The sequence below is a fragment of the Cervus elaphus genome, chromosome 15 (assembly GCF_910594005.1).
Source record: "Cervus elaphus chromosome 15, mCerEla1.1, whole genome shotgun sequence".
NCBI lineage: Eukaryota > Metazoa > Chordata > Mammalia > Artiodactyla > Cervidae > Cervus > Cervus elaphus.
In genome coordinates, this window is record NC_057829.1 from 86,200,239 (window position 1) to 86,223,841 (window position 23,603).

Genomic DNA, 23,603 nt, shown 5'->3' on the forward strand with positions numbered 1-23,603 from the left:
TGGAGGCTCAGGAATTGCCAAGGCCACCCAGGGAGCAAGTGGGGAGGATCTGAACCCCCGGCCTCTGACTCTGGGACCACAGGCCTGGGTGCAGGAAGGAGAGACAGCGGGAAAGGACTGGGGTCTCCACAGGGCAGATGCTTTCGGGGCAGCAGCCCCGCCAGGGGCGAGAGGGAGGGCATGCCCAGGCTGACCCCACGTGGGGCCAGGCCCAGAGCCAGATGGGAGAGAGGGGCAAAGGCCGCAAGCGTGTTACTCTTCCCTGGAGTCAGCCCCGGGTGACGAATGATGCGTCAGGGGAAAGGCTGACAGCACCAAGTAGGACAAAGCAGGAGAAACCAGTCAGTGCCCGGAGACAACGCCTGGGTGCACACAACGTCCGGCATCCTTTGAGGGTCCCGGCTTGGCCCTCACTCACTGCTCCCCTTTAGATATAAATTCATGCACATGTAAGTGTGTGCACACCGCACTCCAAGCTGCTTCAATTCCAACAACGACTGATGATTCATGGAGTCAATGGGACTCGAAACTCTCTGTGTCTGTCCTGGTCCAGACGGCTGAGGTGAGCTGTGACAGAGCCCCGATGCGAGGCGAGGTGCCCTCCAGGTACCCGCCAGGGGCGAGAGGGAGGGGATGCCCAGGCTGACCCCATGTGGGGCCAGGCCCAGAGCCAGGTGGGAGAGAGGGGCAAAGGAGACCTCAGCTTCCAGGTCTGGGCCCCAGCCTCGAGCTTAAGACCATCATCGGCTGAGCCCAAGTCAGGAAATGAGCCTACTTCTCTCTTGTAAAAGTGTCTGATGACTTGGAAAAAGCACAGAACCCATGGGGAAGTCCCTAACTTTCCATCTGCAAGTGGCTACTGCCAAAAGGAGCTGCCAGATGCTGTGGGTCATCAGCTGAAGCCCGAGTTCTCTCAGAAAGCGGAGCTTTGGGAGAGGCGGTTCTCAAATCCCCAAGGGAGATGCCCCAAGGGCCTTCAAAGAAAAGCAGCCCTGGGGCCGGCTGGCCACGAGCAGGCTGAATCCCTGCCCCGTGGACCCAGGATGAGGGCCCCTTCTCCACCCTCTGTCTTTCAAGCAGATGGGCGGGTCTTATTACCAAAGTGTGCGTGTGTGCTCAGTCGCTCAGTTGTGTCCGATTCTGAGACCCCATGGACTGTAGCCCCCCAGGCTCCTCACCATGGGATTCTCCAGGCAAGAATACAGGAGTGTGTTGCCATTTCCTTCTCCAGGGGATCGTCCCGACCCAGGGATCGAACCTGCATCTCCTTGGTCTCCTGCATTGGCAGGTGCATTCTTTATCACGAGCACCACCTGGGATACATACTACCAAAAAGACAGCTGATAACATATGCCCCTGGCCTGGGCACCTGCCTTGTACACATTTCTCCAGAACCCCTCGCAGGCAAGTGTCAGGGCTCCCGCGGCAGAGAGGAAGAAAATGAGGCCTGAGGAGCCTGCCGAGGTCACCCAGTGATGGCACGCCCTGGGCTGCTCTCTGGACAAAATGGCATAGGCATGTGCAGACGTGCACATGCGTGTGCAATGTGCTCAAGTGCATACACACAGAGCCCTGCACACTAGGAGGGAAAACAAGCTCGGGGGGCCCGACCAGCAGGTCATGACGGCTGCAGCTGGGGGCGGTGACGGTGGGCTCAGAGCACAGAGCAGTCATTCTTCTCTGTCTTGAGGACACGGACCCTACCTCGGCTCATTCGCAATCTGCCAAGCAAGCAGGCCAGGGGCGCTAACGAGGCTGGGGCTCCAGACGAGAAGGGGTGAGAGCCAGAACTGCGTATGTGGACAAACCCACGGGGACAGGTGATCCCTCGTGCCAACACCACTCCTGGCCATTAAGGCAAAAGCAGGCCAGCTTCAAGGGGGGCTGGAGGGGGCAGAGAGATTCTGCCTTGACAGAAGGACTGCCCGGCAGAGCCCAGATGGCCCTAGAGGCCACCTCCTCAAGCCTGGCATGTCCTCTCTGCAGGAGAACTGGCCTGGGGTGGGGGACCCCTGGCAGCCCAACAGACAAGCACTCGGGCAGGCTCACAGGCCTCCCCCACTGCATGACGCCCACCAGGCTGACGCCCCGTGGTCACCAAGCCCCCAAGGGGACAAGGGCCTCGAAGTCCTGTACATCGGCAGCCCCACAGACACACACACAATGTACGCTCACAGAAACCTGGGACCAGGGCGGCCTTCTTTGTCTTTTGCACTTAAAACGGGGGCCTCCCTGCAAAACTAAATATGAGCTAAGAATTCTGCCCCCCACCTCCAAATTGTCCCGGCGGGTGGGGGGGGGGATCCAGAATAAACCCCCTCAACTGCAGCACAAATTTCCCGAGAGGCGGCCCAACTGCCTTTCTCCTTTGGCCTTTGCCTTCACGCTGCCTCCCGCTTTAATCTCCACCATTGTCCCCTCGAAGTGAGACCTCTTAGTGTTTTCGTGAAAGCAAGAAAAATTGACATTCCTGAAGGTATTGTGGGACCTGTCGAGGTGGAATCGCTCACATATGCCCTTTTTTTTTTTTTCTCACTGTTAGCTTGAGATGATCTCAGGGAAAGAAAAACGACAGAAAGACATGCACAAAACACAAACAAAAAAGTCCCTTCCTCGACAGCTGATGAGAAAGAAAGCTGTGCTTTGCGGAGAGGGAGAGGAGCCACCAACGGACAAGCGCTCGGGTTAACACAGAAGCACAGAACCCAGCGCCCCACTTTCCCAGCTCCAAACAAGAGAGCAACTTCCAAGTGATTCAGGAAAAAAAAAATTAATTGCAGCTTTAGAAATACCCTTTCTCTCCAGCAGGACCCTGGGGCCCTGGGCGGCCCGGCCGCCTTGCGAGGCTCCCGGCGGTGACCGCTATTCACCACTCGCAGGTGGCCGATCAATTTCCCAGGGTTTATCAGCGTGGAGATCGTGGCATGCTCTTTCAGTGAGGGCTGCAGGAACCCACACGGGGCCACTTAAACCAGTCTGAAGCTGTGAAAGGCTCCATCACTCGAAGGCTGGGCCTGGCCGCCCAAACAGAGCCCCGGGAGGGCTGGCGGGAGGGCGCGGGGCAGCGAGGGGGGGGTGCCAATTAAAAACCCAAGCCCATGGACCTTTCTCTTCCTCGTTTTCATTCCTGCAGCTACAACTGTGTCCACTGGCAGCAGGTTCCAAAAGCGAGGCGGCCGCATTTGCCTCCCAGGGTTTGAGAGCTGCCATTCCCAAACGAGGCTAATTAAAAGCAGAGTCCCTCCCAGGCTGCTCCTGGGGCAGAAGGAGGCCTCGGAAGGCAAGGCCTGACTGTGAATGCTGGACTCCTCCGGGGGCGGCTGGCAGTCTGCAAGGACTGGTCCTCTTCAGACCATCACCCCACCCTCAGGGGCAGAGGGCCTCTGGAAGGAATAGGGCCCTCCTGGGCACCAGCCCCCAGGAGAGCCTGGCTCCTGGGGCCTCTGGAACCTTCCAGCATTCCCTGTATGTACCGGAGGGCCCCCCCACCTCCAATCTGCTCAGGAAGAACCTGGTGTGGGTGGAACTGGGCAGCTTGCACAGCTCTGCTCGGGGGTAAATTCAACCCCCATGCCCGCAAGCTGGCCGGCCTGGGGTCACTGACTATGCAGACAGTCACCGTCAGGGGAAGAAGGGACCCGGGTTTAATCACCTTCTAGCTGTTTATCCGAGGCCTGGCCTCTCTGCCCCTCTGGGCCTGTTTCAGCTGAAAGCGGTGACAACGGAGGCCACCCGGCAGAGCTGCGGGGCTAGCACAGCGGGGGCCCCACGCGGAGCCGCCCCCGGGGACAGCCAGCACTGTGACCACTAACCACACACGACCAAGTGCCCACCACCACCCCCTCGGAACTTCTGCCAGCAAAACAGGGAGCTTTGGCTCCACGAGGGCAAGACCAGAACCCCCAGAAGTGGGGCAGGGGGTCCTCCCTGCCCCCCTCCCTCCCTCTCCAGTGCCCTTGAGAGTTCCAGGACAGCTCCCAGCCCAGCAGTGGAGGAAGATGTGGGTGGCAAGTCTCAACGCGCTCAGCGAAATGCGCGTTAATTCCAGCTGACCTGCATGGCACTCAGCAACCCTTCTCCAAATTACCCGGGTATCCGGGTGGCTGAGCGAGGTCCTCCCCCCCGGGAATGTCTCCGAGAGGCCCCGTTTAGAGGTTTCTGGCACAGACAGAGGCCGGGGCGACCTCCCAGGGATGCTCAGGGGAGCTGTGGTTTCCCAGATGGGGGTGGTGGTGGGAGGGGGCACCTGGAGAGACTCCTGAGGCCCAAGAAAGTGACCTGAGAGGGCAGGTGGCGGTGATGGGAATGGTGGGGCGGGGGGGTGCTGGGGAGGGCAGCCTGGTCTCCCTTTATAGCCAGAGCCACCTTTGGTTGAGGGGCTGGGAGACACAGTGCGTGGAGAGTGCAGCCCCTCGGCGGCGGACCCAACAGGCCCAGAGCATCCATCTCCAGGTGGAACCCATGGGGCCGGTCCCTCATGCTCTTCCCCAAATGAGAAGGCAAGGAGCTGTGTGGGTGGGGGGTCTGCATGCAGAAGTCAGCCCTCAGGGGCAGCTGCAGAAAGAGGAGGAGGCCCGGTCTCACCAGGGGAGCCCTAGGGTGGCCTTGTAAGCAGCTGGGCGGAGCCCTCAGTGCAGGAAGAGGTCGCTGGGTGGGCCATCCCCGGGCTCCCGAGGCTTCCACGCACGCGGACTGGGTGGCCTCTCCTCTCCAGGCCTCAACCTGGAGATGTCTGGGGATATCTGGGACGACGGTCTGGCTTCCTTTTTCTCTTTCAAGTTAAAAAAAAAAAGGAACTTTGAGAATTAGCATAAAAGTAACATTAATTCTAACCCAGCAGCAGCTCCTCAGGCCCTGCTGAGAGATCAGTTTGGCCCCTGAGACAGGCTCCAGGGCCAGGGGTGGCCCTGGTGCGGCGGTGGACAGGGCCAGCTCCGAGGGCAGACAGGTGATGGTAAATCGAGTCGGGCTTGTGCCAGGCAGTTGCTAAGATCTCCCCGAGAATCCTGAAATCCTGATTAATGGGCGAGATGGCTCGGGCTTTGGCAGGGGACTCAGGCGCCTTTTCTGATGAAAAGCAGCGACGCACACCGCGGGCGGCTGTCTGGCGAAGTGCCCGTCTGCCTGGCCTCCCTGGAGGGGATCGGAGGTGGGGGGAGGTGGAGAGAGACCCCGGCATCGCCCGGGAGCCAGCAGGAGACGTGGGCCAAGAAGCCATCAGACAGGGTCACTGTCCTTCACAGTTCCTGGGCCATCTCCCCGGGGATGGGAAGAACAAAGCAGATGAACCCGTCCTGGGGGCAGGGGCGGGGAGGGGGGGGCAGGCCCATGCCGCCTGTGTCTTCCAGTAACCGGACGCCCGCTGCCCAGCCGCACCCGCCCTGCTGGGCACCTGACCCGAGTGGGCACCAGGAAGGCACCTCTCCTGTGCCGCTGCCTGGTCCAGAGGGATCAGATTTCCCAGCCGCGGCTAGAGCGTGTACCAGGGCCCCCGGGTCTGCAGCCTCCTGGGAGGTTGAGGTCTTTTCTTTCACTGCGGTCGGCAGCCTCCCCTGAACATTGTCACCTCTGGATGACCATCCCAGCTGGAGCGGAGGGAAGGGGGGAACCCGCGGGCACCTGTGGGCAGACAGGGCTTCTCCAGCGCAGGACGGCACCCCCCCGCCCCCTCCACGGGAGAACGATCGAGTCCCAGAGGTGACGTGGCCGGAGCTGGGACACACCGCCCTGGGGAAGCACAGCATCTCTCCCTGTTCGGGACACTTGGCTTTCTTCCTCTGAGGCATCCGCTCGGCGCCTTAAAGAATGATTCCCACTTTGGCTTCCAGGCAGATGAGCTAAATCTGCTCTGGCTCCTGAAACAGGGTTCAAACCTCGTCCCCAGATCTTCGGCGCCTGACGGGAGAGGCGAGGAAGTACACACATCCTCCAGCCATGCAGAGAAGGACTCCGAGGACAAACAGCTGCCCCAGCCCGGGGCTCTCCCACTGACACGCCACCACCTCCATCTCCTCCCTCGGCCCTTCTGCTACAGGCCTTTGGGACGTCGGGCCCAGGGCTGAAGGCACGAGGTTGGGCCCACCAGGGACACAGGGGTTTATGGGGACTCACACCCCTGCCCTCCAGCCCGGGTGGGCTACGGTCACTCTACGGCCCTTTCCCCCAAATCTCCTCCTGCTTCAGGGAGACCAGTCTGCACCCGCTCGCCTCAAGTGAACCTGACTTCTTTCTGAATTGTCATGGGGTGACTCCTATGGTTACAGGAGGCTGGAAGCAGGTATTGGGGCGAACGGCCAATGTCTCTTCCCCACCATGGGAGGGGGGGCCTGTGATAAGCATAGAACCAAAGAGCCAGGGCACAGACACAGTTCTCTCCGGGTCTAAGGTGCCCCAGGGCCTGTGGTAGGATGACACGGTCTACCTCCTGGCCAGCATCAGGCCCAGCAGAGCAGGAGGGGACCAGCCTGGCCTCTGAGGAGTCCAGTTGGGGCAGGCCGAGGCTGGTAAGGGATGGAGGGGCCAGGCTCAGCGTTCACTGAGCACTTGGCTGGGCCCGGGCGCTCTACCAAGCACCTTTGAAATACCATCTCATTTAATGTCCATTTCCCCGAGAGACTCGACTTTATTATTATAAATGGGGACTTGGAGCCCTGGTAACGGGAATGAATGGCTGGCGGAAAGCCACAGCTGGCTGCCCCCTCCAAGCAGCTGCCCCGGCCCATCCCCGCCCCCAGGCCTTGGCCATTTCTCTTGATCCTAACCCCACCCCTGACAACCCAGTGCTTCAGAGCCTCAAGCTGGATGCCGATTTGTCCATTTTGAGGCTGGCGGGGGTGGGGGGAGTTAACAGGGTGGGTGCCCCTTCAGGCGAGCAGGCCAGAGAAGGAAGGGAAGGTGGCCAGCTGAGAGCCCATCAGGGACTGAGTCCTGAGTCCCGAGCCAGCTACGAGAGGACGAGTGAGTGCCCGGACACACGGCGGTAGACCGAGGGTACCTGCCCGGTGTCCCAGACGGGGCACAGCAGAACCCGGGCACCAGGCTGCAGGCGTTGAGGGCAGACCCAGGATGAGCCAAGGAAGTGCAGGCCTCAGGCTTCCAGAGAGACACGAAGGAGGAGCTTTCAGACTCATGGCACTGTGCTGGGACCACGGTTCCCCGCCAGCGCCCAGACCACCGGGGAGGCCAACGACGGAGCAGGCTGGCAGCTGGGCTCAGCTACCAGTCAGCCGGCAGGGTATCGGGGTGGGGGGTGAGGGCTGGAGAGGAAGTGGGTGTGGGTAAGGCAGCGTCAACAGGAAACACGCGGAACGTGCCCGTGAGCGGCTGCCTCCCCTGGACTCCTGCCTTCTCGGTTCTCCTTCGTATACTGAAAAATCCGCTTGCCTCTGCAGGGCCAAATGGTGCACTCTTCCTGCCTCCTGAGAAGGCCCTCTTTCTGGAGGCACCGGGGGCATCGAAGCTTCCGAGAAGCAAAGATACGGAAGGCTCTGGAAGCCTTTGCAGGAAGCCCCCAAGTATGAGGGGGACGGATGGGCACAGCTGCCCTCAGACCAGCATGCCCAGCAGCCAGGAGCCCACAGTCTCCGCGGAGAGGAAGGCGGGGAGCAGGGGTGGTACCTGGGGTAGGATGGGTGAGTGCCAGCCTGCTGGGTTCTGGCCGAGCTCTACACCTAGCCTGCCATAAAGCCGTCCCCATCACCTTCTCTCCCCAGAGCCTCCATCGCCCCGTCTGTGAAATGGCAATCACAGGTCTCCGGTTAGCTCGCCTGACAGGATGACCACGAGACCTCAAGGATGATGGTCTTCCTGAGGCTCGGGAGGGGAAGACCCGCAGAAACAGCAGCAGCAGGCCGCGCCTACACCCCCCTGCAGCAACAAGTCCTGAGATGCCCTTCTTGTCTTCACCGAGCAGACGAGCAAGCGGACTCGAGAGAGAGGCTCGGCGGCTTGCCCACGGTCCCGCCACTGGAACGTGGGTGTGAGCGCCCACCCGGCCTGCTCCGGGCTCCTCTGGCCGCTCAGAGGGCCTGGCTGGGATTAGCGATCGTGGGAAGAAATGCCCTGGGAAGGGAGCACAGCACCCCAGGCCCCGGAGGAATGTGCCGCGTCACTGGAGGCAGTGGGAAGCGCCTGCCACAACAGGAGAGGCACGGGGAGGCGCCGGGGAGTCAGGAGGAAGCCAGCGGGAGAGGAGAGCCCCATCCTGCCAATGTGCAGGAGCAGCTGCAGGCCTGCTGGGGAAGGTGCCAAGCGGGGGGAAGGGCCAGGGCTGGTGACCGAGTCCGGGGAGGGGCAGCCGGCTCACTGTGTGACCCTGGGCAAAGGGCCTCGCTCCCTGGGGCCTCCTTTCACCCCCAGATGCACAGACACTATTAGACGGAGGTCCCTTCAGGCTCAGAGGATTATGGTGCCAACTAGCACCGCCTGCATCTCTTTATCCTCAAAGCTGGGAGCAGAGAAAGCAGTCCGGGGGACTAGAAGTTTGCACACCGTTTTCCTAGAGGAAGATGCTGTTGTCTCAGTGGACCCCAGCACACCGACCTGGACGGAAGCCTGCGAGTTGTTTCTGGGACCAGCTTGGCACCCTCGGACCACCCGCCTGACCAACCAAGACAGGGGGTGGGTGGAGAGGGTGCCGCCCGGCACGTGGACCCAGGCACAGAGGCGGCGGCAGGAAGCAGGAGGCGGCCCACGAGCGGGCCCGCCCCAGTGTGAGTCAGCGGACTTTTTTCTCCACTGCACACCAGGCAGTCTTGCCAAACTCCCAACAACTGCACAGATGTGGCCAACGCCAGTTCTAAGCAGACTTCCCGAGCAACCCCGAGTCTGCGTGTGCCCCACTGTGTGCGGGACGCCTGCCGCGTGAGGTGCCCAGCTGCAAGGTGGCAGGGCTGGGGGCCAGGGAGCTGCCCCCCAGAGCGCGGTCTCACGGTGCCGTGTGCGCCCTGACACGTGCTGGGAAGTGTGCACTCCACCCCTGCTAGTCCTTCAGGCTCCAAAGGAGCAGTCAGGGACTGGATGCTTAATTGTCCCACAAACGATGCCGTACATCTCTGGTGCTCACAATGCCTCCACAAAGCACAATATTGTTAGCCCCATTTTTCAGGAAAGACAAACCCAAAACCCAAAACCAAAACAAAACCAAAAAACCCCCGTGGCTCAAACAAAGTCCCTTGCACAGGATTCTGTGCCTAGTGAATGACAGAGGTGGGGCTGACCCCCAGACCCTCCTCCTGGCTGAGCTCCCCCGCCATGTGCATGGAGAGCTCTAGTCACATGAGATATTCACAGCATTAAGAGCTCAAGTCATAACATGATGCCTTGGTGACACGCACAGATGACATAATTATCCACCACACGACTTTTCTCCCTAGTGGAGCCAGAATATCTTATTCTGAGTAATATAATTAAGTACAGGATAATTGTAAGATACTGTAGGCTCTGCCCTGCTTCCAGAGTATGTCCTAAGAAGACAGCAACTAACCCTGGGACCTCTCCCGACAAGGAAGAACTTTCTCCCAGTGGGAGGGGGCCAAAGGTGAAAGAGCCATCTTGGAGAGGGAGAGAAACCCGGGTCACTGCAGTACCCAAGAGATGAAAAGTGCATTCTACTACGATTCAGAGAGCCAGGCATGAGGCCGAATCTTCTAAGGGCTCTGATTGGACTCTGCCTCCTAGATGGGGATGAAGAAAGGGATGATCGTGGTGATAAGGCAAGGGTGGTGATGCTGAAGGTGGTGATGATGGTGATGGAGATGCTGATGGTGGAGACATGAGGGTGTCAGAGGGGGTGGTGATGAAGACTATGCTGACGATGCCTGCGGTGATACGGGGGTGGTGATGAAGGTGACGGTGGCCGTGGTGCTGATACGGATGGTGGCGACACCAAGGGTGAGGATGAAGGTAACGGCGATGATGGTGATACTGTCGACAGCCGCTACTGCGGCCGGATGTGTGAGATGCTCTACACCCTGCGGCTTACGTGATTATCTTCACACCAGCCCTGGGAGGTGAGTGATGCACCCCGTTTGCCAACTGAAGAACCAAGGCTCAGAGGCCAGGATTCACCCACGGACCTCCACAGGCACGGCGCCGCGTCTACCTCATCCTTCCCCAAGGGATCGAGTCCGGATGAGAAACCGTTTCTTCTGCTGATGACCATTTTCCAGCCTCTCTCCCCAGAATAAAAGTCCCCCATCTCCCTATCAAGCCAAGCTCCCTTAGCTGCCGGAATGTGTTTTCGGAGCGGGAGGCTTATCTGAAAGGAACGGACCCGTCCCAGAGGGGACTTTGTGTGCGCCAGACCCCAAGCCCTCTCCCGCCCTTGGCAGTAAGCGCGCTGGGGAAGGAAGGGCTCTGGGGCCTTCTGGGGGGCTGGGGAGCGCTGGGAGGCACGCCCCTCCCTTCCCCAAGGGCCCCCCCCGGCCTCAAACGACCCCAAAGTCAATGCCGCGGCTGCGAAGGAGGCGGAGAGGCCGAGCAAGCCTGTGTCCCTGCTGGCCTGGTTCTGCGTCTGTGCTACAGGAAGAGGCCGCAAGGCCAGCCTTCAATCCATGCCGGGAGCCTCTGACGGCCTCAGTCAGCCTGCGACCCAGGGTCAAGGTGTGAGCCCAGCTTTCAGCCCCCTGTTCCACTTCCTCTGGCGCTGGAGGCTGGGCCTGGGGTCCTTCTGGGTCTCCTTCGGCCTCCAAGCTGCACAGGACAGGCAGGGATGGAGCTGAGGAGGACGGCCACAGGGAGAGGCGGAAGCTTGCACCCCAGTCTCGCTCCCAACCCACGGGCACCACGACGGGAGGTCCAGCTGCTGGATGGAAAGCACAGGCCCCCCGACAGGCCCTGGGGCCCAGACCCCGCTTTTTCGCTGCCTCCTCGGCTGGGCTCCCAGGCGGACATCCCAGCCCAGCAGCCCCTTTGCTTCCTCCTCAGGGCAGCGCGGTGCAGACAGTCAGCTGACTTCCTGCCCCGGGGCCTGACCGCCCTGGAGAAGCGAGGCCACGGAGACCCTGGTGAGCCCTGACATGGACACAGGTCTCTGGCCCCAGGTCGGCAGACCGCACCTCGGCTTCCCCAATGCTGGACTCTCAACGCGGTCCCTGCCAACCCAGCCTGGAACGTTCACGCCAGCCCCGGTGTCAGGATGGCCTGAGCGTGGGGAACATCCCTCAACCCAGGGGGCCTTCGCTCACCGGTTCCTTTCTTCCTCCCCATCCGTGGAGCACCCACCATGTGCCGGGCGCTGTCCTGAGCTCCAGGGACTGAAGGCCTGGCCGGGCAGGTCCCTACTCCCCACCCCCCACCCCCGGCCAGGATCCCTCTCCCAAGAGAATTCAAACCCAGCGCAATCTGGACTCAAAGCACAGTACGCATGAGAACTCTTTTTAAGGCTGAACAACTTTTCTCTAAGTTCTCCACTTCCAGCCCTCTCTTCCACCGAGGTCCCGAGACTTGCCCGTTTGTCCCTGCAGAGGGGGAAAGCGTCAGTTTCCCAAGAAGTTTCTGCTCAGCAGGTCGGAGCCACGGCAGTGCTCGGGGATGTACCGCTCGCACGGCACGTCCACATCCTGCCCAGGGCGGAGGAGGACGCACCCAGTGCCCACCACTGCCCGGTGGCAGAGGCTGTGGCCATGCCTCTCCGCCGCGGGCTCCGGTCCCAGCCTCTCAGCCCTGGCGACGAGCTGCTGGGTGACTGTGGCAACAGTCGCTTCCCTCCCCGGGGCCTCCGTGGCTTTGCCTACAGAGTCATGGATTGAAGGCGGGGGTGAGGTCTGGTGTCCAGGAGTCCGGGGCTGTGGGGAAGAGCGGTGTGTGTCCACACGGCCACAAGGAAGGACTGGGGCACAGGGCTGAAGCAGCAGCATCCCCCGGCCTCTCTGGTTCCCAACTTGGGGCCCTGAGTGCCTCCGTGCGGGGAGCAGCAGGGGTCTGGCAGGGGAGCGGCTCTGAAAGGAGTCGTGCCCTTCCCAGCTGAGACTTGCAGGATGAAGCCCCGGGCCCCTCCCGTGTCCCTCCAACCCTCAAGGGCCCACAGACAGGCATGGATGCCCTAGGTGAGCGTGGGCTCCCCCAACCCGTGCTTCCAAGGGACTGTGGGCGACAGGGCTCATCCTTCCTGGGGGGACCCACTGCCTCGGCAGCCCTAAGAGGGAGGAGCCACGGGCCCACAAATGAGGCCAGGATGGCACTTTCCAACCAGGTCCACTGGGGCCCTGCAGAGAACTCAGCTAGAAAGAGTCTCACAGGCTGCCTGTCTGCACCTCAAATATCCCACGTACACTGTCCTGTTTTGCTCCTTGAAACCACTTAGGTTGATGATTGCTATGCCCGCTTTGGGAGCAGAGGTATCTTCTGGCTCACATAGGTTTTGATGAGTTTCTCTGATGAAGACCCACACTCAAGGCCAGGAAGGGATGTCTTCCAGATTTTAGGAAGAGCATGCCTACAGCTGGGAAGCCTGGGGCAGCAAGAAGGCCCCAATGCTGACTGAACACGGCATCAGCGGAACCAAAACCGGCTGGGCGCTGCCGGGGCCCCCGCAGCCAGGCCTCACTCCCTGCCCTCTGGTTTCAAGTGTTGGTCGCTCAGTCATGTCTGACTCCTTGCGACCCCGTGGACTGCAGCCCACCAGGCTCCTATGTCCGTGGGACTCCCCAGGCAAGAATACTGGAGTTGCGTTGCCATTTCCTTCTCCAGGGGATCTTCCCGACCCAGGGATGGAACCCGGGTCTCCTGCCTCGCAGGTGGATTCTTTTACCATCTGAGCCACAGCAGTGGTCTACTCGTGAGTGGCTCGGCCGATAGCCAGGGCGGGGATGGGTTGTGGGTCTGTCGCTAGGGGGCCACTGGGGCGGCGGCATCAGGCAGGGAGCCAGGGAGACCTGGGCACCCCTCCCCCTGTGTGGCCGTGGGCAGGCCCACCACCTGAGCCCTACTCTCCCCACCCCTCAGCGGGGCGAGCAGAACCCACCTCAGAGGGACCCACGAGGAAGAGACAGGCAAGATGCATGAAGGTGCGGTCTGGCTCTCAGGGGCTGGGCGGGAGGGGACCAGAGCGGGCAGGTCTGGAACGCCTGTCATCGGTCAGCGCCCGTGCTGGTGGATCCTCCAGCTTGTGTTTCTGACCAGCAGTGGGGCCTGAGGCTTGGCTGGTAAACCGCAGGGGCTGGGTTCCACCTGGCAGGCTCTCCTTGCTGTTCCCGTCGTCAATACCCATCCCAGACGGAAGTGTGCCGGGTCACCTTGTGGACACGGCAGACATGGGTGCTCAGAGCCTCTAAGGAACCCCCCAGGACCCCAGGCACTAGCTTGGCTGCCACATCTCCCTTATTTGGAAAGAAGGGAAACTCTGGGGTGTGGATCCTAAAGCAGAAGGCTCATTATCGTGACCAAAGGAAATATTTACGAAGCATTCAAAGATAAAAACACGCTGGGAGCTAGACGCTGTGCCTGGCACCCAGCGCTAAGGTGCTCAGAGAAAGATCTCGGAAGGAAGGGACAGCCTTGGGGTGCCTGGCCCTCCCAAGTCCTGGGTCTCCACAGTAATGTGCCCTCCACAGTGTAACCCCCAAAGGACCGCAGGGGCAGAGAGGGGCGTGTCTGGTCGGTGGCCTTGCAGGGATTGGTGGGAAGGAAGGGGCGCTCCTGCAGACAGGCTTCTGGTCCCCCGGGAAGGGCGTGGGGATGGCGGCCAGGGCAACGCGGCGGTGAGAGCGCATTTTCCACTTGCAGCAGAACAAACAGAAGTGAGTTACTGGAAGGCAGACTCTGATTCATCTGCCCCAAGGGCCCCCCCCCACCCCCCGCCCCACCGCCCCACGTGACGCACGTGCGGGGGGAGAAAGCCCAAGTCCTGCCATGTGCAGGAGCGGCCGCCTTTCCAGCCTGCAAAGAAGGGCAGCTTGAACCCGTGGCCCCCGGTTACCGGCAGGGTCAAGGCCAGCGGAGCATGCATTGTGGCTGGGACCACAGGTGACTCGGTCTGCCTGCGGCTCTGACATGATGCTATCTGCTCTGAATCCCGGGTCTGCTGGCCAGCCGCTCCAGAGGGCAGCCCGGTGTGCCCACCCACGTACCCATGTTTGTCCTGAGGAGCCCCGCGAGCAGGCTTACACCAGGGTCATCCTGGCTGCTCTTAAAAGTCAGACACACAGGAAGGGGCACAGAGATCTGTCTGCCAACAGTCAAGACTGACATGAGCCACAGGTCCCCAGACAGCCCGGATTACATGAGCCCAAGGCGCACAGCGGTCACAGCTTTTTAGGAAATCTTTTGGTTGCTGATGGTGACACAGAAGATGAGCTCCGGGGCCCAGGACTGCTTCCCCAGACCCTTGGTCCAGCAGCCCATTCATAACTTCACCACCACGTTGGACACTCCCAGCCAGACTGGTCCCCATGTCCTGCCACGTGTAGGTTGACAGGGCTGCGAGCAGCTCAAAGACACAGTCAGCCCCCATCTCCCAGCCACACTCCAGGACCACCCTCACGGCGATGTCCCACCCTCACGGCAGGCAGCCCATTCTGAAGCAGGGTGTTTCCACGTGAGTTCAGGGTTTGCGCCAAGACTCGCTGGGCTGCTGAGGAACCCCAGGGTCACAGCCCGCCTTGGACGTCTGTAGGAAAACCAGGGGCTCCTTGAACTGGACACCTTTCCCCACCGAGACATTCCATTCCCGGGCACTTCAAGGCCCGTACGGGACAGAGGTGCTGGGGAAAGGGGAGTGGCGAGAAGCCTAGCAGGGGATTCAGGGAGACGGCCACTCCAGGAGATGAGAGCTAGGGCTGGCAGAGCTGGGGCTGGGCCAGGCACGAGTGCCTGCCCCTGCCCCCCGGCTCCGGCCAACACAGCCAGCCTCAGGGGGGCAGGGGCAGTCACCCGTGCCACCAGCCCCCTGCAACGTCCTGCTTCTCTGCCCAGACGTCTCTGCCCTGCTACCCATGCTTTCGGGCTTGAGCACTGGCTCTGACGTGGTCTCTCTGCTCCTGCTGACCGTCTGCCCGCGTAAGGGGAAGCTTCTGGAAAGCAGTGCTGGCGCACAGTAGGTACACAGCACCCAGCAACAGGCCCAGAGTGCATGGGATCCGTCTGAAGGGAATGGGGGTCCTGCTTCTATTTCTCCCACTCCGCAGTACCAGCACAGCGCCCTGAACACGGCAGGTCCCCCGAGAGAGGTGACAGAGATCCCCTTGAACGTAGGTCCTACACGGGGAGCAAAAACCAACCGAGGAGGAGGAGGCCAGCTTCTGCCCTGGGTGGGGGCATGGGTGGGGAGACGCAGACACAAGGAACGCAGCGCTTTGGGGTTTTCTGCACATCAAATGCACACCCCAACCATGCAGGGCCGGCACGGAAGATGCACCACAGGCCCCACGAAGAAGTGTGTCCCGAATGAGCGTGGCGGTGGCCGGGGGGGCTCCCAGGAGCACGGCTGTGGCGCGGGCGTCTCTGGGCACCACGGCCCCAGAGTGGAATGGTTCACTTAGACGACGTTACACAGCCGAACCAGCTCCCTGGGCTCATGGACGAACTATTCACGAGGAACAAGACCAAGACGACGGCAGGGCCCTGGCCCACTGGCAGGCCGGCTCCAAGTCCGCGGTGCGGGGCTGATGTTGGAAGTGACTCTTGGGCTTGGACGGGCTGGAAACCATCTGGCCACGCTGCACTCAGGGCAGCCCAGACAGTGGGCCTCCGGTAGGGACGACGGGGCTGATTAAATCACACGAGGCGTGGTGTCCGAGCGCACGGAGCGTGTTCAGCGATGTTAGACGGAGAGTGGCATCACCACCGATGCGTGCACGAGAGAATCAACACGCTGGCCACAGGGCTCGGATCAAACAGCCCTGGTAAGGATTCAGTTCTGTTTTCCTTTGGAGACCATGTCTGCTTTTCTTATTGGATAGAGTGAAAAACTAGTACGAGGCATGTGGATTTTCTGTTTCAGTAAGTACTATCCCTTTCACTTCTCTCTTTTAAAGGAACACATGCTCACTTCCTGTCATCACTGCACAGGCAGCGTATGTGAACCCGTGGAATCCATGGACTCCTGGGCTGGAAGGGGCCTCGAGGGTCTCCATTCAGTGTTACGGCTGTTTAGAAGAGGGACTGCAAGGATCTACACCCTACACTCAATGATGGTATCTCTGGGGGTAGATGTTGGAGGAATTTCACTTTCTGTGTGTTTACATTTCTAGACTGTAATTTTTTTACCTTCTCAACTTGCAATTTTTTTACATGTATACATCGACTAGAGATGTGGATTTGATCCCTGGATTGGGAAGATCTTCTTCTAGAGGAGGGCATGGCAACCCACTCCAGTATTCTTGCCTGGAGAATCCCATGGACGGAGGAGCCTGGTGGGCTACAGTCCATAGGGTTGCACAGTCGGGACACAACTGAAACAACTTGGAATACATGCACACATCAATTCTGTAACCACAAGAAACAATAAAGAATGAATCTGGAATTACTTGAGTTGATAGACAACTGTTTACCCCCATTCCAACAGGAATATTGCTAAGTGACATGAACTGAGTGTTACGTGCCATTACGTCCTCAGCGCAAGACAGACATCATCTCGGTGAACTCCCTATTACCTCACCCATTTCACAGATGAGGAGACTGAGGCTCAGGGTCCCATAGCTAGACCCACACCCAGCTCTCTGTCTGCTTCCAAAGGCCTCGCTCACAGCCAGCCTGCTTCACGGCTCTCTGGCAGACTTTAGGATTCCCTCCCACCTGCCCCCTTTCCTGCCTGGCCACTGAAAGCAGCTGCCATTCTAATCACTAATCTCGAGACCACAGGACTGGTGGGCACTCTGGAGGTGCCTGAGAAGAACCAGGTCAGTGCCCACCCTCAACCACAGACTGTCCAGCGCAAGGGAAAGGGGCAGGTCGGCACGAGTCTAGGGAGAGGGCTTTGCTAGACATTAAACTGCAGAAAACACTGCAGTGTTTGGAGATGGGGGTTCCTACTGGGCAAGCAGGGAGGCCTGGTCATCTTCTGTGCTGCCTGATAATGTGCCACCCCAGGAAGGCTCAGGACCAGAACCAAGGGTCACTCTGCTGGGGTCCCAGGGCACTGACCCTGGGAGAGATGTCAGCGGGTCCCCTCCTGCCCGCTGCCACATGTCCAGCCCTGATCACACAGTAACGGTGCTTCTCGAGGCCGCTCCACAGGGGGTTGGCTCCACACGGCTGCCTTCTCTACCTCCTGGAGATACAAGCTCAGGATGGAAGAAGCTCCCTGTCGTGAGACCTGTTCAACAATGCTGGACCTCTGAAAACCTCCTGCACAAGCCTGGCAGGATGAGAGTCCACACGGGCGCACCCAGGAGACAGGCACGAAGGTGCGCACACGTGCTCCTCGGAGGCTGCGGGACAGGAAGGCAAGGGCACGGGCCGCCTGTGGCAGGACCCCAGGGCTGCATTCCTCCCCTTCCATGCCCCGCTGCTTGGCTCCACCTAGAAAACCTCCAGCCTTTGGACCCCTCCCTGCACCTCCTGAGTCAGGGAGCACACTAGCTCAGCTCACACTCCCCGCCAAACCACCTGGGTTCAAACCCCACACCTGGCGGGGCGGGGGCAGGTGGGGGGGGTGGTGGCTGGCTCCGTGGCCTGGAGCAAGTTACTCCTCAGGTCTCTGCTCCTGGGTCCCCGGCAGTATCGGACATGATGCTAAGAGCATCCACCTCCAGAGCTGGGGTGAGCAGGGAGGGAGCTCCTACCCAGACAGCATCCAGAGCCGAGCCCGGCACACAGAGAGACTGATGAAGTCATTTCTTTACTGCCACCCAGCGCTTCCCAGGGAGGAGCCCGGGATGCTCCTGGGACCTCAGTTTAGCAGGTGCCTCGTGCCAGCTAACTGCGGACGTGTCTGTCTCTCCCTGGCAGGGGCTGCACTTGCTGGCCACATACACACCCTTCCCCAGCATCCCGGACGCAGTAGCAGCTCAGCTCGGGGGCTGAGAATCAGAGAATTTGTAGTGTGTGAAGCTCAATTCTTGGGAAAAATCGTGAGCCCCCTCCACCCCTACCCCGGTCTTCCTGCTTCTCGACCAGGGATCCCCTCCAAGTCCAGGCGAGCTGCTCACTGCACGGTACCCCCCTGCAGACAAGCTGGGGGACAAGGGGACTTTCAGAGAGCGGCTTCTTCAGGGAGATGTGTGCCTATGCCGAAACCGCCTCTCCCCGTCTGCTCGTGCCCGGCTGGCTTCACAGCAGGGCCGATGCCAGCCGCTGTGGTGGTGGAAGTGGCTCTTGGTCGCACTAAGAACTTTCCGACCACATTCCCGGTCCCCGAAGACACTCCAGCCCCTGCCGCGGCCTCTTGGCTCCAAGGGCCGCCTTCGGATTTCTCAGGCGCGGGGCGGCTCCGGGACAGGCCGGCCTCTGTTGACTGAGCCTGTGTGTGTGTGGGGGGGGGGGGGGTGGCGGGCAGGATGGAAACCACGGCCATCTGAGGCCCTTAAACGTCAGAGCCAGCCTTCCCGCCCTTATTTTCACAATGCCGTTCCAGACCCCACCTCGTCAGGCCAAGTTCTGTCGCCACAGAGCTAATATCCTCTAGCAACTTCTGAGCTGGTTATCTGCCTCGGGGGCCGGGACACATCTGGTAACGGGGAGGCTGCTGCGTCCCTGGCTGGCATGAACTATCCAGGGGTTTGTCCGCAGGGACGAGAACCCCTTGCATCTTGAGTTGTGTCCTACCAGCCTGGGCAGAAAGGCCTCACCCAAAATCGTTCGAGGGATGACGAGAACAGAGCTGGGGGAGGGAGTGAAAGCGGGAGGAAGTGAACCAGCCTCCCCGCAGCCCCACACTCTCTAAGCAGAGACGGGAGGGCAGCCCGGAGGAGATGAGACGGGAGCACTGGGGACTGGACCCAGCCAGAGCCTCCAGAGCCAGGCCACTGCTGGGAGGAGGCGGTTTTTCATTTTCTTAAAAAGGTATCATGCTTTTGTGCACTGAGATACTCCCAACGGCTCGTCCTGACGGCAGGGCCCTGGGGAGCCAGAAACAACCAGCTCTGGCAACTCCCTTGCCAACACCTCCTTCTTTTTTGTTGGTTTTTTTTTTTTCAGCCATGCGTGGATTTTGGATCTTAGCTCCCCATCGAGGGATTGAACCTGGGCTCCAGCAGTGGAAGCAGAGAGTCCTAACCGCTGGACCACCAGGGGATTCCCAGCGGCTCCTTCTCACAGCCGGTGAGGGGCACAGGAAGGGGCCCCACAGGGGCCAAGTCTGCAGCCAGCAGGGCCTGAGACAATCGGGGCGGGCTGCCTGACATCACCCCTCACATTCCTGACCGCCGCGATCACAGCGCCGGGCCCTCCCAGGGAACCTGCTCTCTCGAGAAGCTGCCAAACAAATGCTGGTCGAGCTTTCCAAATGGGGAAACTGAGGCATGGGGTCATCTCCATTAGGGGCTGCTAACAGTCTCAGCGAGGGCCAGACAGTGGATGCTGCTGGCTTTGAGAACCATGTGGTCTCTCTTGTGACGTGAAAGCAGCCACAGGCCGCAGGCACGACTGTGAGCCCTTCAAACTCAATTTGCAAAAGTGGGTAACGGTGGTTTGCTGACCTCGGCCTTCCCGGTTGGAGGTGACGGCTGCTAGCACTCCAGAGGCACTGGCCGTTAACTGCGGGGCACCACTGAATCCTCAGCATCCCAGGGGTGCTCTCAGCAGAGCGCTAGTTAGAATAGCAAATCTATTATTATAAACCATTAAGTCACATGCCTGGAGGAGGAAATGGCAACCCACTCCAGTGTTCTTGCCTGGAGAATCCCAGGGACGGGGGAGCCTGGTGGGCTGCCGTCTGTGGGGTCGCACAGAGTCGGACACGGCTGAAGTGACTTAGCAGCAGCAGCAGCAGCATTAAGTCACATGCCACACAGGACTCAACAGACACTGGGCCTCCGATCCCTTGAGGTCCCGCTCTGGGACAAGAGTGGTCCCTACAGAACCCCCTGGCACAGGTTCAAAGGCTGAGGGTCGGGAAGGCCCAGGACCGCCCTCTGTCCCCACCGTAGCCACAGAAAGAAGAGAAACCCGGGCAGGCTGGGGACGAAGGGGAGGCCCCCTGCCCTGGACACCCGGCCTCCACAGGTACACTGCGGGGAATCCTGAGACCCAGGTCAAGGACCGACTCCACCCGCATCATCCCTCCTCCCCGCTGGCCAGCTCTGGACGAGTCTCGCGGGCACCAGCCTGAACTGCGAGGAAGCTCAAGGGCCCTGGCAGTCAGGAAGGTACAGGGAGCCGGGGGGGGGGCCTGTCTTTTTCCCCCTACACCAGCCTCTCACACTAAGCCTTAGGTACCTCTTCAGAAGCCTAGGGCTGGGGCTTCCCTGTGGTCCAGTGGTTAGCACTTCACGCTTCCAGTGCAGAGGGGGCAGGTTCGATCCCTGGCCAGGGGACTAAGATCCCACATGCTGGACAGTGCAGCCAAAAAAAAAAAAAAGCCTGGGGCTCCTCTTGCAGGCCCATGGGCTTCATCAAGGCCACCACTAGTGTCCGCGCTTAGGCACTTGCTCAGAGCCATGACTTCGATCTGAAGTTTCGGATTTCGGTGATATTCCAATTTTAGCCTACTTCTTACTAGGATGGTGACAACTGTCACCTTAGACCGTCTAGACAGTTCCAACAGCTGGTGCAGCAGGGACCAGGTCAGGCTTCACTCAAGACGCCACGTGAGATCCCAGCTGCCGCCCCAAAACTGGGCCCTGACCCCGGAGCCTGGCCACTGCCCTGTCCTCAAGCAGGGCCCCAAGCGCCCAGGGCCAGGCTGTCTCCCCATGGGCCCATCACAGCCGAGGAGGAAAGACTCAGGCCTAGCTCCAGTCTCTGCTGGCCCGGACCCCACCGTGGACATCTGAGATGATGGAATGGGCCTGGCACCCCAAGTCCTGCCTTGGCCCCCCAGTACGTGAGACAAGCCTGGGCTGCACAGCTCCGCCACGCCTAACCTTGTGAGCTTGGCTGCCACTCTGAACCTCGGTTTTTTCTTCTGCAAAATGGGCACAGCCATCTTCACTTTCTGGAACTATAATCACGACACCACGTGACTACATGAACACACGCCTCCTGCTGGTCCGCGGAGCGCGGGAACCCAAGGCAGAGTGCAAGCACACTGTGGCACACCGCGAGTTATCAGCGTGTCCGACCCTTCACGTGTGGACACAAGTTTCCAGGGGCGGGGCTCAGGCCACACAAGCAGGGCTCTGGCTAACGGGTCTCAACACGAAGGGACGGCATGGACTGCAGTCTGACCAGACAGGTGGCCCAAACCGAGGCAGGAGGTCCCATCATCTCACTGCTCAGGAGGGTCGCCTCTGGCCTCCTCGGCTCCTGAGAGGACAGGGAAACCCTTTCTGACTCAGTTCACTTCCCAAAGGACATACTAGGTCATCCTCCTTTTTCCCGGATGAACTTCCCTGTCTGGCGGGGGCGGGGGAGGAAGTGCTCACTGGGTGGCCTTGCAGAGGTTAACTCAGCCAGTGACTCCCCTGTCTCCTCCAGGCCCTGGACACTCAGGCCTAGAGGAACCAGGCAAGGAATTCCCCAAAGGCCCTGGGCCCAAAGCAGTTCACTCTGCATGACTGGGACTCCAACGGCCCCCCCATCTCCATGAGGGCCACTAAATACACAGGCACGAGCCTTCTCTGTCTGCCCTGGGGGCTCCCTGCAAAACTACCCCCAGCCAGACACAGCCTCAAAACCTCACCGTCCTGTTCAGAAACATCCTTGGCTCCCGATGGCACGCAGAACAAGGTCCCAACCCTCCACACACCATCCCAACCGCAGCTCCAGCCACACGGGTCGGTTTCCAGTCAAGGGAGCATCTCGGGGCCCCATCTCTGCTCTGCCTCCAGCAGAGCTGCGCTCTGAGGAGGGGCTTGGGTACCAGGCCTAGGCCCACCAGGGAGTATCGCGGCTACCCTGCGAAGGAGCAGAGAGCCCTGCACGCGTCACGGCAAACCCACCAGGCGCCCCTGGTCCTGACTGCTAGATTCCCAGAGCACTCTGGCGAGTGCATCAGGTGCCAGAGAGGGTCTGTCCAGCAGTCATCGTCCTGTTTTAAGCCCAGCAACAACCACTACAGATCCTATTTAACCAGAAAAAAAGACCAAGGCACAGAGGGCTGGGCTTCCCTCATAGCTCAGCTGGTAAAGAATCCGCCTGCAATGCAGGAGACCCCGATTCGATTCCTGGGTCGGGAAGATCCGCTGGAGAAGGGGTAGGCTACCCACTCCAGTGTTCTTGGGCTTCCCTTGTGGCTCAGCTAGTGAAGAATCCGCCTGCAATGTGGGAGACCTGGGCTCGATCCCTGGGTTGGGAAGATCCCCTGCAGAAGGGAAAGACTACCCACGCCAGTATTCTGGCCTGGAGAATCCCATGGACTACACAGCCCATGGGGTTACAAAGAGTCGGACAGGACTAAGCAACTTTCACTTTCACAGAGGGCAGAGCTACGAGCGCCGGTCAAACTCCCCAGGTTTCTACATGATCAAGTGTTGATGCTGTGACTTCCAGAAGGCTGGGGCAGAAGGTCCCTTTCTCCTACTGCAGTCCTAGAGTCTTCAGGGGCCCAACACACAGCAGGAGCTTGGTCAGCGGTGGCTGAATGAAGAGATGAGTCCAGAACTTGAATCCAACCCCCCCGAGGACATGACTACCTCACCAGCTTGCAGGTGGCTGCCTAGACACAGTTGCTCCCTCCTGACCCTTCTGTAGCCTGCAGGCCCCTTAAAGGCAAGGCCGGGGCCTTATGCACGCTGGTCTCCCCTGAGCCCCAGCTCCGGGCACTTGTACAGAACTGGCACCCACTCAATGCATGCTGACTGGAATCAGCTCACAGGGTTGGAGCCTGAGGGCCCAGGAGGTTCCCATGGTGGGTGGGACCCTCTCTGAAGTTCCCAGGCTGCTGAAGCTACAGGCCCCACCTTCCTATAGGTCCTTCCTGGCAGGGGGGTGCAAACTAGAACCACAAATATAATTTCCTAGGAAGAATGTGGTCAGGAGACTGCCAAGCTCCAGGGACAGGACTGCTCAGGAACCACACTCTGCCCCTGGGCCGGTCCACACCTGCCCTTGTACCCCACGGCCTGAGTGCTGCGGGGTCAGGTGGGCCCCTTCCAAATGCCCTGTCTACTACAGGAACCACCAGTCACCTGTGGCCACCGAGCATTGGACGTGTGGCCAGTCAAGCCAAGATGTGTAGTAAACGTTAACACATGTCCTGATCTTAGAAGCTTAGTATACAGAAAATGAGCACACATTTCTACTAATGACTGATTTCTACTGACTGCATGTTGAAATGACACTGTTTTGGATACACTGAGTTAAATAAAAGATTTTATTAATTTTACTTGTTCTTTTTTTCTTTTTAACTGTGGATACTAGCAAGTTGAGACATGGACCATAAAGAAGGCTGAGTGCCAAAGAATTGATGCTTTCAAACTGTGGTGCTGGAGGAGACTCTTGAGAGTCCTTTGGACTGCAAGGAGATCCAACCAGTCCATCCTAAAGGAAATCAGTCCTGAATGTTCACTGGAAGGACTGATGCTGAAGCTGAAGCTCCAATACTTTGGCCACCCGATACAAAC

At 59.9% G+C, this 23,603-nt stretch overlaps 1 protein-coding gene and 1 long non-coding RNA gene across 2 annotated transcripts in view; one reads left to right on the top strand and one right to left on the bottom strand.

The window, feature by feature from the left end:
* The window catches only part of FAM53B (family with sequence similarity 53 member B), a 112,709-nt gene that overhangs the window by 18,613 nt on the left and 70,493 nt on the right, over positions 1-23,603 (bottom strand). The window lies entirely within an intron of this gene.
* On the top strand, positions 375-2,578 carry LOC122709260. Its single transcript, XR_006345453.1, has 2 exons — positions 375-562; positions 2,543-2,578. It is a non-coding gene; the product is annotated as an uncharacterized LOC122709260 (long non-coding RNA).